The 20,215-nt window shown below is 37.2% G+C and overlaps 1 protein-coding gene across 4 annotated transcripts in view; it reads right to left on the reverse strand.

Annotated features, from left to right (window-relative positions):
• Positions 1–20,215, reverse strand: part of Asxl2 (additional sex combs like transcriptional regulator 2) — a 137,710-nt gene that overhangs the window by 53,724 nt on the left and 63,771 nt on the right. The window lies entirely within an intron of this gene.

A 20,215-nucleotide genomic window follows, 5' to 3' on the forward strand; every position in this document is an offset into this window, starting at 1 on the left:
AAAATGTTTAGTTTATCATCTGACTCGATAGTGGGCCAGCCAGACTCAATGATGTGTTATTTTATTTAAAGCCTCATTCTCCCTGCTATATTTGAACCTGAAAATATCTAGTTCCAGGACCTGCTAACAATCATCTGGTAATGATGATGGATGAGCCTGCTGAGAAGGAGCAAACATGACAGGGTCAGAGCTGAAACTGATATAGTGCCTGGGTTGAGCTTACCTTGTTTTTCACTTACACTAAATGACAGATTTCCTTCAAGGGTTAACCCAGTTTATACTGTTTTTTGTTACATACCACTAAAAATAGCTGACCCAAAGTACCTCAGGTAATAGTATTCAAATTTACAGATATGAAAAGGAAGTATTAGAAAGGAAGAATACTTTAAAATAAACAACTCTATTAACAAAAAAAATTGTCTTCATGAAATCAGTAACATATATTATATGATAATGTAAAAAAAGGGCAAGGGGCTATCTGAACTTGTACAAACTCGTAATGAGAAACGTGTTTCTAATTTTTCTTTTTTTTTTTTCATAACCATGAGCTTTAAGGACTGAGGAAAAAAAAAAATCAAACTAGGATCTGGGCATGAAATTCAAAGAGGCAGCTTAACTGATGATTTTTATTTATCGTTTACTTCATTATGTGATAACAGTGTAAGTGAAATATATTTCTCTGTCACAATGATGCTGGGCTTTGGCTACAATATTTGATATGGTCAATGAAACAGTAAGAGAGACAGAGGCTAAAATGTGTTTACATTTGGTCTATTCCTATGTTTACTATGACAGCATGGACCACTGATTCCTTTGATTGTAAGAGAAAAAGAAAATAATCCACACACTACAGCAAAGCCTCATCAATGGAAACTTAGCCTAGGCTAAACTAAATACATGAAGGAAAAAATAAAGTATTCAGTTATAAAACACTGAAATTTTGAGATCATTTAACAGCAAAGCTGCCTTAAAAGCAAGCCATATTTGTGTGTGTGTGTGTGTGTGTGTATACACACAATGAATGTGTATTTTGTAGAAAACATGTATTTCTTAGCAATATTCAATACCACAACACAATAAATAAATGAAGTTCTTAAGAGAAAGAAGTGTTGCTCTGTGTGGTGGCACACACTTGTAATCCCAGCAGCAATCTGAGGCATGAAGATCGCTGCAAACTGGAGCCCAACTTATAGAGTAAGTTCAAGGCTACTCTGAACTGAACAGTGAGACCCTGTCACAGACAAACAAGCAAGCAAACGTCTAAACAAAAATATGTACATCCACAGTACATGTTATACAAAAAGGCCACAGAAAATCTTCTTCAGATCACAAGAATTCAAAAGAAAGATCATCTGTAAACATAAAAATTCTATTAGATGAAATCCAGCTAATAATGAAATGTACCAAAAATAAATAATTCAGGAATGAAGAAACAAAAATCTCTTCTAAAGTAACATATAACCAGGCATCGTGGTGCACGTTGTAACCGCAGCATTCAGGTGGCTGAGGTAGGAAGATTCCAAGTTTGAGTTTGAATCCAGCCTGGGCTACAATAGTAAGACCCTCACTTACATTTAAAAAAAAAAAAAAAAAAGAAAGAAAGAAAGAAAAAAAGAAAAGACAAGACACACAGTATTAGGTAATAAAATAGAAATGAATGTAAATATTTTTCAACTTCATTTTAAAAAATAACATACCTTCAAAACATTTTTATTTTCTTTTTCCTCAATTTCAGTAATCATTTAGGAATCAATATTTTCTGTGAAGAAACTTGTCTATTTTCTTAGTTTCTTCAACTAAAGGCAGTAATCAATGGTTATTCCTAGTTAAAAATTTCAGAATATCTTCAGTGAACATATTTCAGGACTAATTTTTAATTTTTTGTTAGTAGGCCTTATTTACACAAAAACATTCCAAAAATATATCAGTAAATTATTAAAACTACAAAACTTCTCAAAGAGTATGGGACTTTTTGAAAATCTCTCCCTTTGTCACTGGGCTTGCTATTAAAAACAAAACAAAACAAAACAAATTAAAAAAACAAGAAAAGAAACTGTATGTACAATGAAGTGAAAGCCTGCTAGTAAAGAGAAAAGATACAGTGAATAGCAAGGTATTTGTTGACCAAGTATCAGACAACAGACTCAAAGTCCTACAAACCCATAAATGAAAAGAAAGGGATTACTTTCACATGGCATTCAAAGATCAAGACACAAACCTAAGATAAAAAGCTGAGAAGATCTAGTGGTTTTAGAATAAGTATATCTGCGTCACATCTCTATAATTTTTAATCATTTGAATTATATGGTAATGATCTTTACGGGGGAATTAGCTTTTCACCTACAGAATACTGATATAAAAGCAAATAGCTTGTAAGTTTGTTATATCAAAGTATAAGATGTGATTAAAATATATGCTGTTTAAATTTTTTGAAAATGTATTACGGTAAAAGACACATTGTAACCATGAACCACCCTTGCTTTGAACCTATCTCCCATTGTCCTTGCCACTTTGTGAACCACTTCTGGAAGTCCTCTCTCAGTGTCTTTACTCGATGTGATTTAAAAAATACAGTGAATGCTGCTGCCACTGCCAAGCACCATACAACAGAAAGGAAGGCTTGTAAAAGCATTAAAAATGCGCCCTCACCCACCTTATTTATCAATCTGGCAGGGGTGTCTTTTGGCTTTTCTCCAAAGTCAAAATGACCATGAAAGGTAAACATTTTGAATCAATTCAGGACATCAAGGCAGACATGTCAGCACAATTAAAGACACTCAACAAACAGGACTTACAGAACTTACAGAGCAGTTACAGAACTGCTTCAAAAAGTGGCAAGAATAATAGGTAAAGTATGTTGGGGAGCTTTGAAAGTTTTGTTTTGATTTTAATAGTATCCCTGTGACAAAGGGAGTGCTTTTACACACAGGTCCTTTACTCTTTCCCAAGTTTTTTATTTTGATAAACCAAGTAACCTGCTTCTAACCAACAAAATGCAGTAAAAGTGACATGATATCACTTTAGTGACTATTTTGCACAAGGAACTAGGGGCATTAATGGCACTGTGTCTTTTACTATGATAAATTTTTAACAATTTAAACATTCACTGTTTTGTTTCTTTGTTTTTTGAGACAGGGTCTAACTATGCAGTTCAGGCTGGCCTTGAATTCACTTTGTAGCCCAGGCTGGTCTAGAACCTGGCTATTCACTGTAATTTTTAATCACACTTCGTAAGTTTCAAATAGAAGTACAATCGCTTTGCAAATCCATGACAGAATCAGTCACATATTAAAACTTATCTTTTACTCTACAATAAATTTCAAAAATAATTTACTGTTTAGATACTATTTGGATGCCCATGCTAAGGTGTGCTCCAAATACTGTTCTTAGATGGATTAAACTACTTATCTAAAATAATGAATGATTGTAATACAAATAATAATCCATAGAATAAAATGAAACTCCATGTGGTCATACTGGTAATAAATAAAAGAACAAATCAATGACTGGGGGATAATTCTTTGTAGAATTCCAACAAAGAAATAAAGAAGGAATGATGTGATTAAAAAATCAACATATGTGCTAGCCAACCTTGGTAGGCTAGTACCGTATTTCAGGTAAGTACAGTATTATCATGGATGAAATGATAGATGACTCTAAAATGACCCCCAATTACCATTACTACTTCCTAATTTATAGCCCTTGTGGAATTCCCTCCTCCTTTGAGTACAGATGTGACCTGTGATTTGCTTCTAACAAATAAAGTGCAGTAAAGGCAATTATCAGTTTAATTAACTATTTTCACAAGGCTGTATTGTCCTTGCTAAGTGACTTAACTTTTTGATACTATTTGGCAAAGAATTCAAGACAGCCTTCCGTCAAGAACCATCTAGGAATCAAGGCCCTCAATTTGACAGCACAGAAACATCTGAATCCTGCCCATAACCATTTGAACTTGCAAGTGGGTCATTTCCCAACCAATGTTAGATAAGAACTCAGTCCTCATCAGCACTTTGCAACACTGCAAAGGACCTAGTAAAGTCATGCTCATGACTCCTGACATGGATACCAAGATAATAAATGTGTGATGTTTTAAGTTGCTACATTTGTGGCACTGTTAAATAGTAATACATAATAATAAAAGCAATTATTAACTAATAGTTAATATGTATAGTTAATACACAATAGTAACAATAAGTAATGAGATACTAATATTATAAGCAGCTAAATTAGATATACAGTCACAGAGGGACTGGACTGTCAAGGAAGTCAGCAGAAAAAAGAGGCATCAGAATTGTGGTTGGAGGCGCATCTGAAGAAGACCAAGGTTCAAGAGAGAGATGCAATGACCAGGCCTACATGCCCCTAAAGGATAAACAGTAACTTGGAATTATACTGTTAATTGGTATACATGGTCCAGTAACTTCCAGATAGGCATCAGCTGTCCAGGTAGGTGACCAGAGCATTTGGATCCATCCCTTCCCAAAACTGCCTTTGTTCTTTCCATGTACCCCTGCTACTGGACCCACTCCCCTACTGGACCAATGTTGGCTAACTGCCTATACTTGTAACCCTTTATGTTGATCTACAGTTTGACCCACGTTGTATCACACTGTGACTTTGCTGTACAAATTACCCCGACAAAGGGCCTCAGTGGTAAACTACTGCTGGGACCCCTCTTGTCTCTCAAGAGCTACTTCTGTTCCCCAATAAACTTTTCCTACTCTTAACTTCCTTTGTCCTTCTGAATTCATTCTTTGATTTCAGGGGACACGTGAACTCGGCGTATGCGACATCTAGCAGTTTAGGAGTTACATTTCCCCCCCATAACACTAATACCTACTGCTAAGAGTTAATACAAAACTAATAAGCAAAAGATAACTAATAATGAGATGCTATTACTAGTGTGCAAAGGTCTAACAAGGAACTAGGTATTTTTAGTTATCTCAAAGTATTTCTCTCACCCTCACTTACTCATTTCAAAGGGAAAAATACTGTAGCTAACAGCGGAGAAATTTGGTAGATATTGGATAAACTAAGTGTTCGAAGTTATCACCAAACTGGGGTACGATGAAACCATGTATCTCCTGATGAGATGTAGTAAAAATAACACAATTCTGTGGTATTTCTGCCCCCCAAGCCCCAAAAAGGCACAACCTGAGCCTATTTATGAGGAAACATCAGGGTAACCAAACCATGCAGCACTCTACATAGAGCCAGCCTGCTTTCTTTTTTTTTTCCTTTCGGTACAGGGAATCAAACTCCAAGACCTCACACTTGCCAGGTAAGCACCATGCAGCTGAGCTATCCCCTCCCCCCATCATGTACTCTTAAAAAATGTCAGATGAAGGAAAAAAGAACAAGATCATGAAAGACAAAGACCAAAAACAGTCCCAGATTTTTTAAAAAACTAAATTAACTAAAAGTGCTGCATTTGAAAACTAAATGCAAATATATGATAATGAAGACATTGCCAGAAGAATAACCAAACTTGGACAAAGTCTGTTGACGAGATAACAGTGTGTCAATGCTCATTTCTTACTTTGACAGTTGTACTTCGATTATATGGAAGTATGCACCTGCCTTTATTTATTTATTTTTTGCTCTTTTTTTTGGTGCTGGGAATTGAACTCAGGACCTTGCACTTGCCAGACAGGTGCTTGTGCCACTAAGCTATATCCCCCGGCCCTACACGTGCCTTTAAAAAGCATGCTCTGATGTGTTACAAGGTGAATGGAGCATCATATCCAAAATTTCTTCTCGAATATTTCAAAAACACAGACCAAGGGAGGAAGAAAGGAGGAAGGGGACACACAATAGATGTCAATATTTAGAGAATCAAAGGAAAATTACATAAAACTTCTTTGTACTACATTTGCAACTTTTCTAAAAAATCTACAACAAATAACATAACTAAAATCAGAACTAAAAGTTAAAGAGAAACACAAAATATATGAGGAAAATATAAAACAATACAGACAATATGGACCAGTGAAAAGGCATGAAGTATTGCTGAATTTTATGACAGACTAACCACAAAAGACTACATGACACATGATGCCGTTTATACAAATGACCAGATATGGTCAATCTACAGAAATGGAAAGTAAATTAGAGACAAGTGCTAAGAACATTTGCAAATGCAGTAGAACTTGCCACAAAATGATCATTCTTAATGTTTTCCAGTTTTTTTTTAAACAAAGAGATCTTGGTCTAAATCAACTGATAACATTTCTCATAATCACTCATACCAAATGTTTCCATGGAAAGTGTTCATTTTCACCACTGTTTTCCTGCATTTTTAGTTTCTTTCTGGGGCTTAAAGACACAAATTTAAAATGCAAATGAAGTTGGACTGGCATTTATGAGGCTATGGGGCCTTCTCTTTAGCTTGTTTTCCGCCTTTCTACAACCCTCCTCGTTCTGAAGGCCCCTTCAAAACTCTCATGTATTTGTTTTCTCAATTCTGAACCATTACACTGTCGGAACAAGTTAGTAAAAATTCTACTCTTATCCTTCACTCCTATAACCCTTGATCACATTTTAAATTTAATAGGGTAAAATGGGCATTACTACCTTCTAGAAGAACTTGCATATACCACTGGCTCAGTCTCTGTACCTTAGGCCAGTGTTCTAACACTTCCCACTACTATAACATAAGCACTTGCCTGGCAAGCGCAAGGTCATGAGTTCAATTCCAAGTACAAAATAAAATAAAATAAAGGCTGTTTCTCTTAAATCAGATAAAAATGTTCCTATCAAAGAGAAATACAACTTTGTAACTTTATATTATGGGTGAAGTACACATAACAAAATTTTATGATTTTACACATTTCGAGTATATGGTGTCAGGAGTTTAAAGAATCACCACACTGATGTGCAACCAACTTCTAGAAGTCTTTTTATTTGTAAAACTACAACTCCATAGTCACTGAACACTCCTCTTTTCCTCTGTCCTCTGCCAACCACCATTCTACTTTCTGCACTTTGAGTACCTCATATAATTGCAATCATAGAATATTTATCCTTTTTTATCTGGCTTATTTTTTTTCACATCATGTCTTCATGGTTCATCCATATTATAACAAGTCAGAATTTTCCTATTAAAGGAAAGGCCTTACAAGTTAAATTCTTTTGGAACTACAACCCACCAAGGGAGTCCTGGATCCTGCAAGATAAACCTAAGCAGGGTGAAAGCCTGCTTAAATATGGCCAACATCCCTGGGCAAATCCTCCTTCCATTGTGCTAAGAGAAGCAGAAATAAAAATAACAAAGACCCAGGAAATCTCTAAAGCTCTAAGCAAGAACACAAGAGAGTTAGTTCCTGTAGCGTGGCCTACAGTAACCTTTATCCCTACTGGAGGTTCACTAAGTGTTCATACATAGGGACTGCATGTCATGCATGTAATTAGAAGTATATTTGTAGGACAGTCATGCACACTAGGTGCCCCTAAGATGACTCAGAACCCTGTCAATCATCTCCAGAGATCGAATGAGAGGCACCCAGGGCAGATGCACATCTTTTAAAATCCTGAAACGTGATTTATTTTTGTTCTTCCTATTTCCCAGCTGTCCCGTGACTTTCCCCCTTCACACCACCTTTTGTTTCTGCTGGCAAAATCCAAGCACGCCTTCCCATTATTTTCAATACAGTAAATAAATGTAGATATACACTTGTTATTCTTTGCTCATTTTGCACAAGGATCTGGAATCTATCTCTTGGGCACATCAGAGGTGATACCAACACCAAGAATCAGAAGCACAATCCAAATGAGAAAATTAACTAATATCAACACTGATGGTTGATGAAATTCGAAAACAAGGATTCTGAAGCAGCTGTCATAAAAATGCTTCAAAAGGCAAAATTCTCTTGAAACAAATGAAATACGGAAAACATCGTTAAGAAAAACATCGCTTTAAAAAGAATCAGATGCAGCTGGGTGTGGTAGCACACCCCTGTAATTCCAGCACTCAGGGTGTCATTGGCTGGGTCTGAGGGTTGCTGGGCCTGACATAAGGAACTTAACACATCCTTTTAAAATAGGTAAGCAGGTTTGGTAACTCCCATCATAGAAACAGAATTTTCAGGTCATGTGTGCAAAAATAGGCATGAGAACAATTTATTAGAAGTAAATATAGGATTCACTAAAAACTGAAGTGGGGGTACTCAAAGAATTGAGGCACAATGTAGTTGGGGGAGGGCACATATTTAAGGCTGTTTGTGAGATGGGTGATCTTGAATGTGTATTCTCACTGTCTGCCAGGTTACAGTGCAAGCCAGCCACAAGGGTTTGGAGAGGAAATTCCCTCAGACATGAGGTCTCCAATTCAGTTGCTTACTAGTCTGGAGGAAAAGGACAATTTGCAGGTGAAAAGGAATAAGCAGATCCATCTGCAGCTGAAAGGGAGTTCCCTGGGTTTTCTGTTTTGGGAGAAAGAGTAAATAAACCAGACTTATGACCTGAAGCTGCATAATTTTCTGTGGAAGTACAATTTCAAATTCTTGATTTCCTGGTGTTCTTCCTACCAAGTTTTACTTCTTTTATCCTACCTCAAGGAGGTTGAGGTAAGGATCTTTGCGAGTACCAGCTTGGGCTGCACTGAGTTCAAGACCAGTCCAAACTACGTAAGACACTGTCTCAAAACAAATAAAAAACAGATAGAAATTATAAAACTAGAAAAATACATCAAGAAACAATTTAAACTCACTGGATGGGCTCAGTGGTAGAGTGGAGGAGATAGGATAAAAAGCATGACTTGAAGGACACATCAACAAAATTTATACAACGCTATTAACAGAAAAAAACTAACACTAGCAACAGTTAATCTCTGGGAGTTGTGGGACAATAAAAACCTAGTGTTCTTATCAGAGTTATGGAAGGAAAGAAAGGAGAGATTAGAGTTACTTGGTTAAAGAAACAAATCTACAGATTTAAGAAACTGAATGAACACAAACAGGATAAACTCTAAGATATATCACCAAGATGTATCACAATTGATCTTTGGAAGACTAAAACAAAACAAAACAAAACCAGCCAGAGAGAACACCCACTCAAACTACTATAGACAACTGTTAGAAAAATTATAGGCAATCAGACTTTCAAGGAGTCGCTGCAAATACATTACAACTGTGGGTAGAAACACTTTCCTTAAAGGCCAGACCTCAAGACAAAAGATAAAATGACCATACCTACCTACTTCCCCTAGGGATAAACAACGATTGACATTCTAAATAGGCATCAATCACCTGGGTAGGGGACCAGGAAGAGTCCCTGACTCATCCCTTCCAGGAAAGGTCCTGTTCTTTCCATACACACTTGCTGCCCCATTAGATCAATGTTATCTAAGTGACTATACTTATAATAACCTTATTAGTTGATCAGCTTTGTTCCACCATGTACCTACCTCATGATTTTGCTCTATAAAGTTTCCCCTGAGAATTGGGGTCCTCTTCGGTCCTTCTTAGACAGACACGATCTCTCTCCCTCAATAAATATTTCCTACTCTTAGCCTACACTGTTCCTTAAAATTTATTCTTCAATTTTGGGAAACACAAACTTGTGGTATCAGATATCTAGCTGGTTGAAAGTTATAGTATTTCTCTTATATTATTTAGAGGCAATATATTATCTCTGTATCATTTTGGAGGCCCCATCGAAATAACTGGAAAGAGAAAAGAGTTCGCTTTTGTTTGATAGATTCTGGATTAAGATTCACTTAGGTAATCAAAAATTGTCATCTTTGTCCTTGGCAATTGCTTATGCCTTAAAATTTTCCTTAAATTTATTCCTTATGTTTGTCAATTGCCTGTGCCTTGAATTTTATGCCTTCTTTTTGTCAATTTCCTATGCCTTGAATTATACGCACTGTCTCTGTCAAGTGTTTATGCCTTGTGGCTTTTATGTATTGTCGTTTGTTTAAATGATGATTAAGTTGAGGACATGGGAAAGAGTGCGATTTGCTCTTACAGGTCTTACATTCCTATGTTGTATATGCTGCACTTGAATCAGCTGCTGTATTTACTAAGTTCTCCTGTGATTTGTTGCCTTAGACAGCAGCGTTAGAGAAAAGTAGTGTTACAATGCCCCCTAGTGGTCTTTAAAACAAAATACTATAAAATGGGTCTTTTTATAAAATCTAGTGCATTTTTAGCTCAGGCTTTGTTTAACAACAATGGTTATTCTGCCAGCTTTTTAAATACTCTTAGAGCAGCTGCCACTCTTAAAGCAGAGGACAAGTTTGCCCAGTACCTTCTGGGTTCAATTCCCACCGGAGCCAATAGCCAATGGAATGTTGACCAGACTGGCAGCTAGATTTCTTTCAGGGGACAAATCTTTGGTTGCCTAGAGTCAGTGAAAACTGAGAGGACAATTCAGGGGTTGTGGCCAGGGTGACTCTCTGGCAGATACCCTAAAGTTCCTCAGTGCAAGCTAGGTTCTGACAATCCGAGTAGGTAACCAGCACAAAAATCTCCACTTATCTACCGCTTTTTCTCTCTGGTAAGTTAGTCCCCCTAAGTTATTCTAACTTGCTGGGAGTTAGCGTCAGAACCACCTTGTAGTTAGACCACCCTTCCCTCCGAGGTCAAACTGCAACAACTGTTTGTCTTTGGAGAGGAGAAAGAGCTATCAGAAAAGTGATTTACACTTGTGCCTTACATATACTAACTAGAAATAAGTTTCAGTCAGCCTTTTTCTTCTTCCATGTGCATATAGAAAAATGATAAACGTGCCTTTACTAACATATGAATTGTGGTTGATAGGTAATGGGTGTAAGTTTAACTTGTGAGCTTTGGAGACAGAAATTTAAGAATAGATTTTGAGTAAAACTTAGCCTTGTGTTCCTGCTAAGCAAGACTGTGTACGTGAATAGGTAGATAACTTGAAACTATCTATCTCCGGAGGTGATCAATCTCTTCTGCGGGCTTGGAGGTGTTCCAACCACTTTTAATTTGCTCTTTGATACTTTCCTTACTCTCTTTGAAAGAAATGGAAAGCAGTGGCTTAGATCTCTCCATTATTGGTTTTGCTAGTAATGCTTCCTTCTTTAAACATAACAGCTGAAATCAACTGTAGCTTGTGCTTCTAGAAACAGCTGTTAGAATTAGGAGTGTGAGTTCCTGGGGGAGACAGGGTCATGAGCTGGTAAGGGTGGCTAGTCAGACCTGATCTATTTTCTAGTCTTCAGACAGCAGCCACCTGCTCTGGAGTGGGCACCTAAGGGGATGGACTGAGGATGTAGAAATGAAGTAAAAATTAAAGAGGTGACAATTCTTTCTCTTGTATTTTTAGATGGGAGACTCAATGTCAAAAAATCTTGTACTTCTTTAGAATGTATTCTTAAACATTAGAAAATGGTTGGCCCTCACGTAGGGAGAAAGAGCAGTTAAATATTTTTCTGTACCCACGTATGCCCTGCCTACCCGCTACAGCCAAACAGAAAGAAGAGGAAAAGTACTGATTATGATCCTATTTTACAACTGAACTTCTAAGAAAGAGTAAATGGTAAAAATTACCTTATGTTCAGACTTTCTTTACATTAAGAAATAATCCTTATTTGTGTTCAAAGTGTAAATGTGAGCCACAGGAAAACCAGACACCTCTAGCCCTTAAGGCATCCACTATCATTGAGCCTGGAGCTACTTTTTTTGCCCCTTGGACCTTGAGCAAAAAGTTTCCAAGGGACCCTTAATGAAAGCCCCATCTATTATTATTGAACCTGAAGACAAGTTTTCCAAGGTAACCTTAATCAAAGCCTCGTCCACTACTACCAGCTTCTGCTACTGCCCTTGGGTTCTAAGGGTGAGATTTCTAGGCCAGCTATAATCAAAACCTCTACGAGGCTATACCCACCCTTAGCTGATTTTGTTCAAACTCAAAGATAGCATGCCTGTAAGCCTAGCACTCGGGAGGCTGAGGCAGGAGGATCCTTGTGAGTTCGAGGCCAGCCTGGGCTACAAAGTGAGCTCAAGGCCAGCCTGAACTGCATAGCGAGACCCTGTCTCCAAAATAACAAAAAACAAACTAACTCAAAGACAATATCTCTTACAGAAAATAAATGCCAAATATGAGGCTGCGTGCATTTATGTGACCCAAAACAGATGAGACAAGATCTAGAAAAGTTTTCAGATGACCCTGATAAGTACATTGAGTTCTTCAGAGGGCTTACTCAGACGTATAAACTAGACTGGAAAGATATAATGTTACTTTTAAATCAAACATTGATCTCCAATGACAAACAGCATTACAAGTTACTATTACAATTGCGAATGAACTGTTAACTTGAAAAGACCAAAAAATAAGCAACTAAGGGAACAGATGGTTTCCACTGGAGCCTAAGCAGTCACTACCCAAGACCCCTACTTAACTACCAACCAGAAGGGAGACTAGAATAGGAGTTGTCTCTATACATCTATCCTTGAAGGTCTAAAGAGGACAAGAACTAAGCCTTTCAATTTTAAAACTGCCAACTGTTCATCAGGAAAGATGAGAACCCTTCTGCCTTCTTAGACTGTTTACAAGAGGTATTAATAAAACACACCTCCCTCCTGGCTCCTGATTTGTTAAAAGGATACATATTCTTTTCTTTTCTTCTCTTTTCTTTTTTTAAAGACAGGGTCTGACTACATAGTTCAGGCAGGCCTGGACTCATTAAATAGCGCAGGCTGGCCTCGAATTCATGTCAATCCTGCTTCAGCCTCTCAAGTACTGGGATTACAAGCATGTGCTAAGATTATTATTAAAGACTCTGCCAACCTCAAATATTTGGGGCGGGGGGAGAGCCACAAAAGGTGGCTTTTGCTCCAGAAAGCTCACCAGGTACTATAATAAAAAAATTTTATTTTATAATTGAGAGCAAGAAGCCAAAGGAAAAAAGCAGAGACCAAGAAAAAGCAGCTGCCTTAAGAAGAATAGAGTTGTCTATAATAATAGACGACTCTAATAACCATCACAAGAGGCCCTCTGACTCATACCAGGGTGCAAAGGTGATCACCAGAACTCATGCTGTCCTCTGAGGAAAAGGTCTCAGTGCTGAGACTCATCTTACCAGCTGATCCAGCAAGGCTAAAGGGCCCTGGGGTACTCTCTGCCTGCTCTCTCTGGCTGGGCTGTCATCTCCAAAGAGGTACCTCCCCAGGCAATGAGTATAGAGAGAAAAGCCCAGCATACTGCTGGACATTGTTGTGTGTCTCTTGGGTCCTTTTTTTCAACCCTGGCCTTCTTTCCAGACATTACACCTGAATAAAAAGAGTCACTAAAGAGGAGCTAACTCACTATTTCTCACAACCCTTAGGCTGTAACTGGGTCTGTTTTGTTTTTTTTTCACACATTGCTTTTAACTATGCCTAAAAGTCTAATTTCCCCTCTTAGGGAGAGATATTTTGTCGTGTTTAACTATTATAACATATATACACGCAGGTCAGGTATGCTGCCTCCCCTTTGTATAGGCAGAAATAAATCCTAAAATACAGGGAACTACAGATAAAATAGGTAGAATAAGAGGTGCCCCAGTGCAAATACACCTCAAAAATCCTACCATTTTTCCTCATCAGAGACAATATACTCTAAGGGCTAAAAAAAGAAAATTATCCTGGGCCGGGGATATAGCTCAGCAGCATAAGCGCCTGCCTGGCAAGCCCAAGATCTTGAGTTTGATTCCCGGTGCTAAAAAAAAAGGGAAAGAAAAACGAAAATTACCGCCTGTAACTGATAACTTAAGGGCACAAGGTTTACTTAAAGTCTACAATAGTTAATACACCACTCCAACCTTGAGAGTTCAAAAATGCAATGAGGAATAGGGTCAGTACAGGACCTTAGATTAATAAGTAAAGCAATAGTGACAATCCACCCAGTGATACCTAACCAATATACTCCCCTTTCTCAGATCCTAGAAGATGCCAGTTGGTTTTCAGTGTTAGATTAAAAGATGCCTTCTCTTATATTCCTTTATATACAAATTCCCAGTTTCTTTTTGCCTTTAAATATCCTCACAAACAGGCCTCTCAACTGATGTGGACTGTGCTTCCTTGAAGTATTCAGTCAGTCCTCACCTTTTTGGACAAATGCTTTCCCATGACTTGGTGTGTTTTAAATTTTTCCAAGTCATAGTCTTGCAATATTATAGATGATATACTGCTAAGTGCACCCCTCAAAAGAGCCCTCTTGCCAAGGCACCCGTGCTCTACTAACTTTCTTACCAGACAGGGGTTATAAGGCTAAGGTCTAGGGTACAACTTTACAGCCTTGAGGTAAAATACTTGGGCCTTATCATATCTAAGGGAACTCAAATGCTGGGGAAAGAGAAAATTAAACAAATACTTTTCTTTCCACAGCCCAAAGACTGGAAAACAGCTAAGGAGATTCCTAAAAATTACAGGCTTTTATCACCTTTAGATAATAAGACATGGTGAGATTCCAGAAAGTCCAAAAGGCAGATATCCATATTTTAAACTGAGAGCTTGATTCCCAAAGTACATTCCAAAACCTCAGTTTCAATCTGTATGTTGATAAAAGGTGGGGCATGGCTTTGAGAGCGCTTATGCAGGATAAGGGACATGCTCTACAGCCTATAGGGTAATTAAGTCAATAATCTAGACATGATAGCAAAGGGATAGCCTGCATGCTTTAGAGCTGTGGCTGCACTGACACTCCTAGTACCAGAGGCATCCAAGCTGACTTTAGACAAAGATCTCATATGTCCACCTCTCAATGGGCAAGACTTTCCTCCAAAGACAGACTATGGCTATCAGACAACTTACTTCTTAAATACTAGGCTCTACTTCTAGCAGGATATGTTCCTACTTAAACGCTGCCACCTTTCTAACAAGAAAAAAAATTGAGACTAAAAGACATGATTGCAAACAGATAATTCTCCATACATACACAGCCCAAAAAAGAGACTTGTTAGACAATCTTTACCAACCCTAATTTGATCCTCTTCTGTGATGACAGTTCCTTCATAGAAAATGGGACAAAAAAGACAAGGTTTACAATAGCAACTTTATGTCAGACACTTAAAAGTTCCTCACTTGCTCCTGAGACTAATGCTCAGCCAACAAAACTCATCACTCTGAAAAGAGCTTTACTCAGTGACTAAATATGTGACACAGGCATGCCCTGAACAGTGTATATACATCTTAACTTTACAGGTCAGAGACTGGTTTACAACATACTGGTTTAACTGCCCTAAAATTAGATGAACCAATTTGTGACCCTGGCCACACACCCTGAGACTTACATGGTTACAAGACAATAGTGTCAAAAATATCAACAAACCTAGAAGCCTAGCCCTTTTATATCGATAGTCTAAGAGTATGTTTGCTAATATGATCATCTGGGCTCTATCTTTATCCCCTTCCTAAGATTAGTGGATGTCATGCAACATATTGAGGCCTTAACTAACTATATTCAACAGGCTTTTTAAACAGCACTGCAACTGGTCTCTCTCCTAAATGAAAAAATAAAAATTAACAAGGCAAGCTATCCTCTAAAATCAGATGGCATTAAACATTTTCTAACAGCAACCCAACTGGGTACTTGTCCATTTATCAAAGCCAAATATTCTGTGTACATTCCTGATCCTTCTGCTAATATCCTGATGGCTGTCCAAGACGTTAAATGACAGGTCAATGCCACGTCAGAGTCTAAAATTCCCTAGACTTTTTCCTTACCTTCTTTGTGGGAGGCTATTACTAGCTCTCCCTGGTGAAAACTTTTGTTGGCTATACTCATTATAATCTTGTCGATATTATGATTTGGCCTATGCATATTCAACAGTTCCTTTGGCCTTTTCTCCTCCAGACTTAAAGCTATACACCTACCCAAGACAAAAAAGCTTGGTATCTATCAAGGACCTTTAGATAGTCGCTCTGTAGAGCATCTCAGACTGCCGATTACAACTACAACCCCCTTCGGCCAGAAGGAGCCAGAACAACCTTTCCCCCTTCCCCCCTAACTGCTGTGAAGGGTACCTGTTCAGAGGGAGAAATATTACAGACAGCTGTTAGAAAAATTATAGGCAATCAGACAGGGATAGGCCCTTCACGGAGTCACTGCAAATACATTACAACTGTGGGTAGAAACACTTTCCTTAAAGGTCAGACCACAAGACAAAAGGTAAAATGACCACAGCATACCTACCTAGGGATAAACAACAATGATTGATATTCTAAATAGGCATCAATCACCTGGGTAGGGGACCAGGAAGAGTCCCTGACTCATCCCTTCCAGGAAAGGTCCTGTTCTTTCCATACACACTTGCTGCCCCATTAGATCAATGTTATCTAAGTGACTATACTTATAATAACCTTATTAGTTGATCAGCTTTGTTCCACCATGTACCTACCTCATGATTTTGCTCTATAAAGTTTCCCCTGAGAATTGGGGTCCTTGCCAACCACTTTCCAGGTCCTCTTCGGTCCCTCTTAGACAGAAGCGATCCCTCCCCCTCAAAAGTACTTCTTACTTCTAACCTCTATTATTCCTCAAAATTCATTCTTCAATTTTGGGAAACAATCTTGTTGTATCAGACATCCAGTAGGTTAAGAGTTATATTTTCCTTATATTATTTAGATTACTTAGAGGCCCTGTATCATTCCTGTATCAAAATAACAGTAGATTCTGCAACTAAAATCATGGAGGTCTGAAAGAAGTACTACACCATTTCCTCAGCCCTGAATGAAAAGAACTTTTAATTGTGAATTCTGTATCTGATGAGCTATATCTTTCAGAAACAAAGGAAAAATAAAGACAGATAAAGGAAAACTGGAAGAATTTGGTCCTACCTCCCCTATTCCTAAAGAACAGTTAAATTCTTCAAGAGGAAGGAAATGATGAAAGAAAAAAACAAAGAGCAGGAATAGGTACAACAGAGTACTCTTCTGAATTTTACAAATTCATATTTGATGACTAGAACCAAAATGATAACACCATCTCATACTCAAAGACTCTAGTGAGGTGTCCACATTTCACTCGAAGTAGTAAAATAGTAAGATCAGTGTACTGTGATAAATCCCATGTGTATATTATACTCAATATAAACACTAAGAAAACTATGTGAAGAAATACACAAATACAAAGAGGGAATTCTTAAAAAGATACATGGAGAAGGCAAGAAAAGAGAAGCAGAGAAAATAAACAGAAAGCAAATAAAATGGTAGACTTAAACATATTACAATTAGAATCTCAAATATAAATAGTATAAATATAAAAATTAAAAGGCTAGAATTGGCAGAATTGGAAGTTTTCAAACAACTCTGTAGGGCCAGGAATTTAGCTCAGCGGCAAAGCGCCTGCCTGGCAAGCGCAAGGTCATGAGTTTGATTCCTGGGACCGGAAGAAATACAAAAACAAACAAACAAAAAAATTGATTCCCAGTACAAAACAAAACAAAAACCCCTATGAACCATGTGCAGTTTATAAGAAATTCATTTCAAGTACATATACTGCTGGTTGAAAAGTAAACTTACATAGTCACTCTGAAAAAGTTTAGAAGTTCCTTTAAAACTAAACATGGGCTAAGGATATAACTCAGCGGCACAAGGGGGAGTGCAAGGTCTTGAGTTCAATTCCCAGTATCAAAAAAAAAAAAAAAAGGTCAACTAAACTAAACATACACTTACCAAACAATCAGCAATTACACTCCTGCATATTTATCCCAGAGAATGGAAACTTTATGCCTATACCTAAACATGTGCACAAATGTTCACAGATGCTTTATCTGTGATGGCCAACAAATTAAACAATGCAGATGTCCTTCAATAGGTGGTTAAAACAAGTGCAATCCACCAAAGTCACAGAATAACAGTAACAAAAAAGAATGAACTACTAACACAGAACACAGGCAGACCACAAGAGACATTTGTTGAAATTTCTTTGTATCTTTTTTTCTTTTTTTTTCTTTTTTGGGGGGGGCTTTGGGACTTGAACCTACGACCTCTCACTTGCCAGGCAGGTGCTGCGCAGGTGAGCTATATCCCTGGCCCATTGCCCTGTATCTTGATTGTGGTGGTGCATATATAAACTTACATATATGATAAATATACACACACATCCACAAGTTCCACCCCTGCCAACTGAGTACCAGTAAAACCTGGTAGAATGTATCAAAGCAATATTCTGGTTGTAACATTGCACTACTGTTTTGGATTATGCTACAAATGGAAAAATGTGATGAGTTTATTAAAACTGCTTTTTAATTTTTTTTTGTACTCTATTGAGTAGTAAACTTTTTCTACTCTAATGAGCAACACAGTACACATCTATTATTTCTATCCGGCTGACACCCATTCCCTCATCTTCTGGAAAGAATGTTCAATCTTGCTTTGGGAAAATATTCCCTACCCTACAGTAACCGTTTAGGCCAATCAAGATTCTTCCTTGAATTTTAGCAGTGAACAAAGCAATCAAGGACTAAAACAATAAATTAATGAAATTTTTACAAAGTTGTCAAGGAGTAATATATCTGTGCTAGAATGCTTGGATGAAACTAGCCATTAGTTTTATTTTGTTTTTTTGGTTTTTTTTTTTGTCTTTGGTTTTTCTCTGGTACCGGGAACCAAACTCACGACCTTGCACTTGCCAGGCAGGCGCTTTGCCACTGAGCTAAATCCCCAGCCCCTAGCCATTAGTTTTAGTCTGCCTCATTTCTAAAGCAGCCTTTCTTCCCTTAATTTCAAAACTCGTTTCCTTCCTTTAAGCCTGTGAGATACTCCACATTCTTCCAGTACATCTCATTTTGCTTGTTACTGACAGTTGGTTCCTATTATTTGCACCTAAAGAACACCCCCCCACGTAATAAGAAATGAACCAATGAACACACACACACACACATACACACACACGGCAAACAAAAGAAAAAACTCTAGCTTTTAATGTTTTAATTATACTTTAGACTTTTAAGACCTTAAACAGACTTTCTTTCATGAACTGCTGTTCAAAAATAGGTTCTTACAAATGAACTTATACAAATTTAAACAAAGTTAAAAACATTTGTTTAAGCTCTATAAACCAAGTAAGTCATACCAAGTGAAAATACACTTGGATATGGTTCCTTCTCTCAAGTAAAGTCGGGTAATTTCGATAACTACAATACGACATGAAAACCGCTATAACAGAGGATGATCTAAAATGGTATTCCAACACAGACAAAATGTGAATTCAGTAGAGGATCCAGACTATGAATGTAACATATTCTGTTCTGATTTTATATAAGTGTCATTCCTATAAAGAATTTATCACTATTTTCTCTATACCATTCAGAGGATAAATATATACTTTCAATCCTAAAGCCAAAAAGCAAATATTCACATAGACATTTACAATCTCCTACATATTTTTGTTATTAACCTCCAGAATAGTAGGTATTCCAATGCTAGTGAGTCAAATGATGATGCTAAAATACATGAAGTAGATTAGGTTTCTCAAGTTATGCCCAAATAAAGATTACAAACTGCAAGAACAAAAAACCACATTTAAAGAGCAAACATTCACATATAGTATTACTATTCCTTAGTTTCTGAGTTATTTTGTCATAGAGTAAAAACCATATGTCCAAAAGTAAATTCAATTAAACTTTTAAAAGTGTGCTTTATACTATGTACTTCTTTAGAATAAAATAATACTTCTTACCTTCTGGAGTTGGAATGCACCCCAAGAAAATGAAAGGAAGAAGAAAAAAAAAGTTTTAATTTCTCTTTACAAAACAACAAGCCCAAAAAATAAACTCTCCACTGCCCTCCCAGCAATATTTATAATTCCTCAAATTAGCACCACCACCGCCCACTTTACTACATAAAACATTAATTAATTTCTTCTTTAAAATTACAATGTTACCAAACTATCAGTTTAAAATTACACAATTAAATTCAGCTCAAGTCTATACCACTCCAGAAAACAGCAATAGGGACCTTAACTGTGTGCCCGAGTAAAACTATTACAGCAATCTAGAATTAAACGGGTACAATAAGTATTTTCCACTTTTTAATGTTCTTCCCATGCATTTCAATTTCAAGGAGCCATCATAAAGCCATCAGCTATGGACTCTTAAGTTTATTAGCTTCCTTTGATCTACAATGTAACTCACTGTGCACGTAAATAACAATAGATAATACTTTTTTTGTCAATACCCAAGTTACTTTGGTTTTTTTGTTTGTTCCATTTTTGTTTTCAACATTAATCCTTTTCTACATCCCCACCAGGTCTGTGGGCTTGAAAA

Source organism: Chinchilla lanigera, unplaced genomic scaffold, assembly GCF_000276665.1.
Source record: "Chinchilla lanigera isolate Chin_1 unplaced genomic scaffold, ChiLan1.0 scaffold00068, whole genome shotgun sequence".
Classification (NCBI taxonomy): Eukaryota; Metazoa; Chordata; class Mammalia; order Rodentia; family Chinchillidae; genus Chinchilla; species Chinchilla lanigera.